General features: G+C 47.2%; 2 non-coding genes across 2 annotated transcripts; one reads left to right on the top strand and one right to left on the bottom strand.

The window, feature by feature from the left end:
* Positions 1-1,282: 1,282 nt before the first annotated feature.
* trnas-gcu (transfer RNA serine (anticodon GCU)) lies at positions 1,283-1,364 on the bottom strand. Its single transcript has one exon. It is a non-coding gene; the product is annotated as a tRNA-Ser (tRNA).
* Positions 1,365-2,996: 1,632 nt separating this feature from the next.
* On the top strand, positions 2,997-3,085 carry trnar-ucg (transfer RNA arginine (anticodon UCG)). The gene is given in 2 exon segments: positions 2,997-3,033; positions 3,050-3,085. It is a non-coding gene; the product is annotated as a tRNA-Arg (tRNA).
* The last annotated feature ends 5,393 nt before the right edge of the window (positions 3,086-8,478 follow it).

Raw genomic sequence — 8,478 nt, 5'->3', positions numbered from 1 at the left:
TAAACAGAGTGAAGTCACTGGATATTGCTTAGTTGGATTTTCGGAACGTTGTTGACAAAGTGCAGTATATGGGCCTGCTAAAAATGATAATGCAGCATATATACCGCCATGAAGAGACGAATGACTGACTGGGTGGAGACAAACATTGATAATGAAGGGGACATTTTCTGGTTGCCTGCCGGTGACTAGTCTGTATTCCGATCGCAACCTTTCACCTCATATGTCAATGAATCCTGATGATGAAACTGGTGGCTTTGCGGCCAAATTAGAGGACAATCCAAATCTAGCTTAAAGGACAGGTAGTCCCGAGGAAGCAGAAAGTTTGCAGAAGAACTTGGACAGATGAGAAGAATAGGCAATGAATTATACTGTCGGGAAATGTATGGAATTGTACTTTGTAGACGCAAAGAGGAGAAAGTCTATTACCTAAATGGGGATAAATTTAGACAAAAAGATGTGTAAAGGGAGTTCAGAGATCTCGTGCACGGTTCCCGACATGTTTACATACAGTTTGAGGCGATAGTAAGGAAGACAAATGTAATGTCAGTATTCATTTCGAGAGAGCTGGAAAACAAAAAGGAAGAATGTAATGCTAACCCTTTACAAGGTTTTAGTGAGAGCGCCTCTGGAGTATGGTAAACATTTGGGTCCCTAATCTAAAACGGATGTGCTGACATCGGAGGCTGATATCTAGAATGATCCCGGGATTGAAAAGGTCACACTTGAGGAACGTTTTCCAACTCTGGGCCTGAGCTCGCTTGAATTTAGATGGACGAGCCGCGGATCTCAGTGACATCTATCGAATATTGAATGGATGAGATAAAAGGACATGGAGAGAGTGTTTCCTGAAGTGGCAGAGTCTAGGGCCAGAGGGCTCAGATAAGAGCGTCCCTTTGAAACAGGGATAAGGAGGACCTCCTGCAGCGGAAGATAAGGATCTGTGGATTTTTTGCTCACTGTGGAGCCCATCTTATTGGGTTTATTTAAAGCGGAGGTTGACAGCTTCTCGATTAGTAAGGTTGACAAAGGTGACGAGGAGAAGCCAGGAGAATTGGGTTGAGATTAGCCATGATGGGTTGGCGGAGAAACATCGATGAGCCGAATAGCCGAATTCAGTTCCTATATTTTGTGGTGTTGTGGCCAAATTTGGTGACGAACTAATGGTGAATATTGTTTTTTCATGACTAACACACCAACCTGTCGGCGTCCCTGTGACAAAAGGTGAAGGCTCGGAACTTTTAAAGTGATCAATTCGAAGATGGTCTCGCAGACAAACACCTCGCGACGAGGGTGGGATTCGAACCCACGCGTGCAGAGCACAATGGATTAGCAGTCCATCGCCTTAACCTCTCGGCCACCTCGTCTGCTCTTCCCTCTCTTGTGACTGGAAGTCTTGAATTTCTTCAGAACACTTACAGACTCTGCTTATGGTACACACATTTATGTTCAGATTCTACGTCGATTTATTTTGCTCGCCGTGCTTACCAGAATTCAAGGACGTGAAAAGCTGAGTTCAGAGAGATTGGTGCTAATCACAGGAAACATGGGAATAGCTAATGTAGGCGGCTTAGACGCTATGGACGTGCTGTGGCAAAAGGATCGATTCTGTTCTCTGTAACTCTAGAACCTGTGAGTGTTTTAAGTTTGTCACGAACCCAGTGACGGGAATAAAGAACCAACACTTTGGAGTCCGGTATTGCTATAAACTAATAATATTTATTAGTAACTACGCAATACAGTAATATAAATGTAGACAATCAAACAGGTTAGCAATGACTTTATATATAACAGTCACAGACTTTGACTGTTACAAAGGGGACCGCTTTTCTGTGGTGAGCTATCCCCCAGGCGAGGGTGGACACATCGACAACACCCCACCAGTCAACCCTTTTTCTCTTTCCACTGCAAAAACGACAGATCGATCCGTCTAATTGATCCGCTAAAACCCACTTTTCCTCCGGGCACAACAGTGCTCATTCACTGTCCAGAACATGTGCTTGATGTCTTTATCATCTGACCTCCTATTTATCTCACCGTACTGGGTACCACCTGCCATTCAAATAATCTCTCCTTCCTCTCTCTGTGAAAGAAATGTAAGCAGACAAAAATCCTTGCAGGAAGTGTCAACAACCTGCCGAAAATCATTAGATCGAGTGTCTATTAAATAACACCGCCTTCGGTCACTATAGCAACATACGAGCTGCTCGGTGCTATCTCCACTTCAACAGAAATCCAACAGTTAAGCAGTTCTTTCTTGTTCCTTAAAGTGACAGTCCCACCGTTAGTCTTCGTCTCACTCTCTCTTTTACAAACAAGTCGGTGTTAAATAACGCTCTCTCTCTCTCTCTTTTCAAAACAACAGTTCATAGGGGTAATTCAGGATCCCATTACAAGTTGTACAATGAGATAAATTTATGTTAAATTAAATTCTTGTCATATTGCTCGATTTCAAGTAAACAGATATTATAGAAATTTGCCATCTGGTTCGAGAATAACGACTTTCCGTGTATTCGACAAATGCAATAACCTGAAAGCTACCACATTACGGACACGATGACGGCACGCCCGGCTGTGCACAACCGCAGATCCGATCACCCGAAAGCTTACCCGACACATACACATGGCTGCCCGGCTCTGGAATATCAATCGAACGGCTGATATATCTAAAAAGTATTCGAGCTCACTCTATGAATAATGTATTGAATATGGTGGACCATTTTCACAGATTCCAATCCCAGAATATAACGCCGCTACAAAAGACCGTGACTTGTGCCTTGGAGAATTCCTTTCTGCGTGACAGAATATTGAATTTAAATGAACAGCCCAAAGTAGGAATTATTAGGAAGATATTAACAACAAAGGTTGAATGTTCACCTGGGATGAAATCACTGTGTGCCAGTACTTTTAACTCGGTCAGTAAAACATTCTATACATGGAAACTCCTTGCAGCGGTCAGCATTTCCCATTTTCGTTCCTTGGCCTATCTTAGAGGACACGGCCGTGTGGCCTAATGGATAAGGCGTCTGACTTCGGTGCTTGATTAGAAGTCATCAGAAGATTGCAGGTTCGAGTCCTGCCACGGTCGTTTTGACAAACTGGCGGTTTTCTTTCCATTCTGTCTTTCACTCTCAGCATGGATGTCTCAATTTCGCGTGGGGATTAATCGGAGTACACTACCCTTGTGTAAAATGTAAGGCCACGTGTTCGTTGTACGCAACATATAATATTATGTGTCTGGTGTGTGAAGTATTTCTGCAAACACTTTCGTAAACAATTCGCTACAGCTTCTCAGACCTCCGGGATGAGCTGCTGCTGGGAAGGTGAAGTTTATTTCACATTCATCTCCGTCTCCGAGCCCACTTTTTCGGCGACAATTCACCACCCAGCACTGACAGTGCATTCTCCTGTCTCCAGCCCTCCTCCTCTTCTCTGACACAGCGCGTCTCCAGCCCTCCTCCTCTTCTCTGACACAGCGCATTGATTCTCTGCCTGATCTGGATCTTCTCATCACTAATTGCCGAGCAGACATCAACCGCCTCAACATCAGGAATCCTCACTTCTCCTCGACCCTTACCCCCTCCGAATGCACTACTCCCCCATTCCCTAAACACCACACCCAAACGTACCATCGAGCCCGCAGACATAATGGTTGCTGTTGTAGAGTGGTGGTCTGATCTCTGCCTTGGTGAGACTAGGCGGTAACTCTCATGACTACACCTTGAAGAAGCCTGGACAGCAGACCATCAGAGAACCGTCTCTGACATCATCACTGACATCATCAACTCTGAAGAACCTCTATTCCCTGTGGAAAACTCATGGTTCCATTGCCCTGAACTGCACTCTTCTACCTCCTACTGGAATCACAAGCCTGATTGTCCGGGTAGGCCCATTGTCTCTGCCCGCTGCTACCCCACTGATCCTGTGTTAATAGCTCCAGTCCATCCTATGCCCCGTCCTTCAGTCCCTTCCCACCGGCATTCCCGACCCTTCCCGTACTCTCCATCTACTCACTAACTTTCAATTCCCTGGCCCTGGCCGTCTCATTTTCTCTAGGGATTTCCAGACCCCATCAAAAGGACCTTAAATTTCTCCACATTTCTCAAGGAAAGAACCAACCACTTCCCCTCCAGCACCACCATCCTCCGACTGGCAGAACCGGTCCCCACCTCAACAGTTTCTCCTTCGGCTGCGCCCACTTATTCCAAATTCAATGTGTAGCCATGGGCACTCGCATAGGCCCCAAATATGCCTTCCTGTTCGTTGGCTGAGTAAAACAGTCCATTTACCAAAACTCGCATCGGTAATGCACCCTATCTCTTCCACCGCTACGTCAACGAATGTATTGTTGCCGCTTCATGCACTCGCGCTGACTTCGACATTTTCACCCACTTTGCCTCCAACTTCCACCCTGCCCTTAAACGTCTCACTCAATGCAACCAAGGCTAAGGAAGGAGACACCAGAGGTTTCGGAGGATCAGAGGGGGTGAGCAACTTTAAATTCCTGATGTTACTATTTCTGGGGATCTGCCCTGGACCCATCAAGTGCAATTGCGAAGAGAGCACGGCGGTGACTCTGGTTTCTTAGGACTCTGCAGAGATTCGGCATGAGGTCTAAAAGCGTGACAAAGTTCTATAGATACAGAACGTATTGAATGGCAGCACCGTGGCTTGGTATAGAAACATCAATATCATTCAACGTAAGTTCTCTGGGGACTTTGCCATTGATTTGGTGGGTGGTAGGGGCTGATGCTTTTTGCTGAAACGTGGGGGTGGGGTGATACATTGCTGCTGATTTATCATTCCCGTCAAGCCCCATTTTCCTGCCTTCTGCCCGGGACCTTTGGCGCACTTACTGATCAGAAACCTATCAACACTTGCTTTATAAAAATCAAATTACCCTGCCTCTACAACCGTCCATAGCGATGGGTTCCATGGATTCACCACTCTGATTGCAGAATTTCATCCTCATCTTTCTTCTGAAGGGACGCCCATGTGTTCTGAGGCAGCGCCGTCTGGTTAGAGACTCACCACCCCCCCCTCCCCCAACCCACTATAGGAATTATTCCCTCCATATCCACTCTCTCACGGCCTTTCAATATTCTATAGTTTTCAATAACGTGCACCCACATATATCAAACGTTTCTCACACGTTAACACTTCAACTTCGGGAGCATTGTCGTGTGCTTCCCCAGGACCCTCTCAAATGCCAGTGCATCCTTCATTAGATAAGGTGACCGAAATTGCTCATAATACCTGATATTAAACCACAGCATTTAATATTGTAGTCCGCACAAAATGAATACAGACATCGCATAGTGGTTGATTTGATGAATATGGGGACGGCAGCTTGTAAAATATTGAAGATGTCCATGGAGACGTCAGTGCTCTGGCGTGCACACAGCCTGAGCAGCCGGCCTGGGAGTTTGACTGATCCGGCAGCCTTACGGAGACTGGCTTCGTGCAGAGTCGTTCCCATGTCTAACGCTGCTGCAGACGGCGGCTGCCAACCTGTCAGACATTATGTTGATGTGAGTTTGCCCTCTGCGGAGTCCTTCTCATGTGCCGCTGCTACCGACAGTGGCTGCTCACCGGGAAGGCGTTATGTTGACGGGGACTGGCTCGCTGCAGATTTGATATCGTCTCTGCCGCTGCTACCGACAGTGGCTGCTCACCGGGAAGGTGTTTTCTTGCATCCCTCGAAGCGTGTATAACATTTCCTTGAGAGGCTCGGTAGGGAGACCACACTGGTACAGTCGACAGTCACTGATACAGTTTGCTCGTGAGCAATACCGCCCCTGCTGCCCAGCTGTATACCGTTATCAGAAAGATGTTGCTGATTTTTCTTTTTCGCATTGACCGTCTGTGCCGTCTTGATACCTAATATGACCCGCACGTTAGCGTGATAGAAGACTCCTGCATCTATGAATAGATCGCCCGGATGCTGCTGAACAGCCGGTGATACGGTAAAGCTTTCCCAGCGCGTCCTTGGCGGTCACTGTCGGGGTGGGGTCTGGGTTTTGATGAAGGCATCAGTAAACCGGCTGAGCGGGTATTCTGGCCGCCATTTAATTGTGATGGTGGTTGACATCCGTGTGCCTTGGAGGGACAGTGAGTGATCATCATCACGAGCATGGGCGGAAGGTATGGAGATCTTCAGCTGCCCAGTTGTCAAGGTGCGCCCCCCGCCACCCTCTTTCGGCCTCACCATTGTAGTCCAAAAGAAACCTTATGAAGCGATACGTTTGTCACCAGCTTGGCTGCAGAAGCTGCCAGAAAGGCGTTCTGCGACGTTCAGCCGCCTTAGGAGCTCCCTTCCGGATTTGCTGTCAATGTCTAATCCCGTAGCGTTCGTCCCTCCCGAGGCTTACCACAGGGCAGTGGGGTTATTTACCCACAGCTGGAGATCTGGTTCACGAGTACCAGGGCGTGTCTACACGTCGGTGAGCCGACGTGCTACGTCTGCAGGGGCCACACCTCCTTCCCCGTCCTCTGTCGTTCAGCCTGAGTCCGAAAGGAGTTCAGCTTCCATGTGTCGCCAGCGACCAGGCACTACACGAGGCTTACTGTTGGCGAGGGAGAGGCTTACACCTTCAGCTCTCCTTTTCGCGAGACTGCCAGCCTCGGTGGAAGCTGAAATTAAGAGCGACAAACACTATCCGCTTCACTATCACGCTAGACGTGTCAGAACAACCATATTGACTCCTGTCTGTGACCCTAATGATATTCTACACCTCGTGAATGTCACCCCACTGCGTCTTATGCAGCAGGAAGAAATCTCTCAGCTTACACAACCTCTCCTTATAGTTCAAACCGAGTGTTCTAAGTAACATTTCCATGAAACGTTTCCGGTATGCTTTCTAGTCTGATAGCATCCTTACTGTGCCTTGTCAACGTGTATAACCAGTTTCAGCGAGTAAGCTTGGTTTATCCAATCCTACAACATTTCCAGCACCCTGCCGTTCACTATGCAAGAACTGCCCTGCCTTAACTCTACAAAGCGCAGCGTCTGGTCAAGTTAACTTCCACCTGCCATTCCTTGGTCCCTTTTTAAGTTGGTCTCGCTCTCTTTGTAAACTTAGCCAATCCTCTTCATTGTGCACGACACCACCAATACTGATGTCATTTACAAATTTAGGAACTACGTGATTATATAGCCTCTGCCTGTTTAAATGCTGACAGATCCTAACACCTGAAAATCCTCCGGTAACTTTTCCACCAGCTCAATCTTGACTGTCTGGATATTCCCGGGATGATGCATCATGACGCACTTCACTCATTGGATCTCTGGGTTGAACACTATCATTCCTTCAGAACTAATCAATAATCTCCAAGATTTATGCTTCAATAACTCCTTGTGAGGATTCTCGATTTCCTCACTTGGCGAACCCAGTCAGCTCTGGTTGGTAACAACATCTGCTCCACAATCATCATCAGCACAGATCCACCAAAAGTCTCAGCCCCTGCTCTACTTGCTTTATAACTGTGACGGAGGCTAGGTACAACCCCGATACCACATTTGAGTCAGCTGAAGGTACCTCTGTTGTTTCTCATATGAAAAGTTAGGGTGAATCGGTGTATAGCAGGGAGATTGAAAGTCTGCCTGAATCGCGCCACGACAGAAACCTCTTATTAACCGTCGGCAAAAGTAAAGAGCTGATTATTGACTACAGAAAAGGGTGACCGGAGGTCCGTCAAATACTCCTCATTAGGGTATCAGAAATAGAGAGGGTCAGTAACTTTGAATTCTATGGAGTTATCGTATCAGAAGATATGTCCTGGGTCTAGCACATAGGTGTCTTTAGAAAGAAGGCACGACAGCTTCTCTACTTTCTCAGATGTTTACGAAGTTTAGGCATTTCATCTCATGGTTCGACAGCCTTCTATGGAGGTGCAGTGATGAGTGTATTTGCAATTGCATCGCGACCTGGTATAGAATCGTCAATGCCTTTAAACGCAAAAGTGCACATACAGTAGTGTAGTAGAGGGAGGAGAAGAATATCGATTATGTGTAACTAGGGGGCCTTGCACAATCCGGATTTGATGGAGACAGACGTGAGAAGCGCAGAGGAACACCTGCAGTAACTTCTGAAATGCCTGCTTCGCTGCCGCTGCTGCTGTGCGATCGAGAATCTCCAGAGACGAAGGCTCCAAAACCTCGGATTTGCTTATCGACTGTTGCCGGGGCCGGGATCGAAGCGCTCGGCAGAGATGGTGGTCGGTGCTCGGTGTCGAAGAGGTCGTCGGAGACTCGGAGTTTTCGGACGGATTCGGAGTCGGACTGTGGTCGGATGCTTCCAGGATGCTGCATCGGCAAGTTGGCGGCGCTGGAGGTTCACCGTCTGCGTGAGATGATGGGACTTTCGAGAGACTTTCAGACTTTTACTGTTCCATGGTCCGTTCTTATCAAATTACAGCATTGTTTGCACTGTTGTAATTATATGTTATAATTATGTGTTTTTTGTTAGTTTTTAAGCCGGT

This window comes from Mobula birostris, chromosome 13 (genome assembly GCF_030028105.1).
Source record: "Mobula birostris isolate sMobBir1 chromosome 13, sMobBir1.hap1, whole genome shotgun sequence".
In the NCBI taxonomy this organism is placed as follows: Eukaryota; Metazoa; Chordata; class Chondrichthyes; order Myliobatiformes; family Myliobatidae; genus Mobula; species Mobula birostris.
Note: the sequence above shows the minus strand (reverse complement) of the source record. Positions and strands in the feature narration are given on the sequence as shown.